Here is a 1092-nt window from a genome sequence, read left to right as displayed (position 1 = left end):
ATCCAAAATAGATAAAGAATGCATACAACTCTATAGCAAAAACAAAAAAAACAAAAAAAAAAACAAATAGGTGGATTAAAAAATGGGCACCAAATAGACATTTTTCCAAACAAGACATCCAAGCAGCCAATAGGTACATGAAAAGATGCTCAATGTCGCTACTCATGAGAGAAATGCAAATCAAAACCACAATAAGAGATCACCTCATACCTGTTAGAATGCTAAAATCAAAAAGACAAGAGTTCACATGTGTCGGTGAGGATGTGGATGAAAGGAACCCTTGTCTGCTATTGGTGGGAATGTAAATTGGTCCAGCCAATATAGAAAACAGTATGGAGCTTCCTTACAATTTTAAAAAAGAACTATCAGATGATCCAGCAATCACACTTCCCCTTTAGTTATATATCCAAAGGAAATGAAAACAGGATATTTAAGAAATATCTGCACCCCCATTCTCATTGCAACCTTGTTCACAATAGCCAAGATATGGAAACAACCTACATGCCCACTGGCTGATGAACAGACAACGTTGTGGTATATGTGTACACAATGAAATACTGTTCAGTCATGAGAAAGAAGGAAATCTTGCCGTTTGTGGTAACATGGAATATAGATGCAGTGGCAGTATCATAGCCAATGAGGTTTATCTGAGGCGCGATCATTGCTAATTGAAAACTATAGATGTAATGATTCTGTATCACATTTCATTCATCACTGTGTCCCCAACTGTCTGTCACAGCCCACGGTACAGCATTAGGATTCAACAAATATGTATTAAATAATTAAATGTATTGCTTTGTGTACCTGTACTGTTATGTTAATTTCTAACACTGAATGTCACTACATTCATAACATTTAGTTTGAAAATTATAGAATGAAAATATTTTAATAGTCACATACTTGCATATTTATTTTTATAAGCAAAAATATCTGTTCATCTAATAGTACTTAACAAAATTTCTGAATCTGTTAAATAATTAAATTATCTGGGAAAGAACAGAGACTATATTCTGGTATTACACCCAAGTTCAAGGTTGAGTTAATTTATCAATCCAACCATGTAAATATATAGCATTCGTGATGGTAGTGAGA

At 33.8% G+C, this 1092-nt stretch overlaps 1 pseudogene; it reads left to right on the top strand.

The window, feature by feature from the left end:
- Nucleotides 1-607: 607 nt before the first annotated feature.
- LOC116638948 lies at nucleotides 608-790 on the top strand (annotated as a pseudogene).
- The last annotated feature ends 302 nt before the right edge of the window (nucleotides 791-1092 follow it).

The sequence above is a fragment of the Phoca vitulina genome, unplaced genomic scaffold (assembly GCF_004348235.1).
Source record: "Phoca vitulina isolate PV1807 unplaced genomic scaffold, GSC_HSeal_1.0 scaffold16, whole genome shotgun sequence".
Lineage (NCBI taxonomy): Eukaryota > Metazoa > Chordata > Mammalia > Carnivora > Phocidae > Phoca > Phoca vitulina.
Note: the sequence above shows the minus strand (reverse complement) of the source record. Positions and strands in the feature narration are given on the sequence as shown.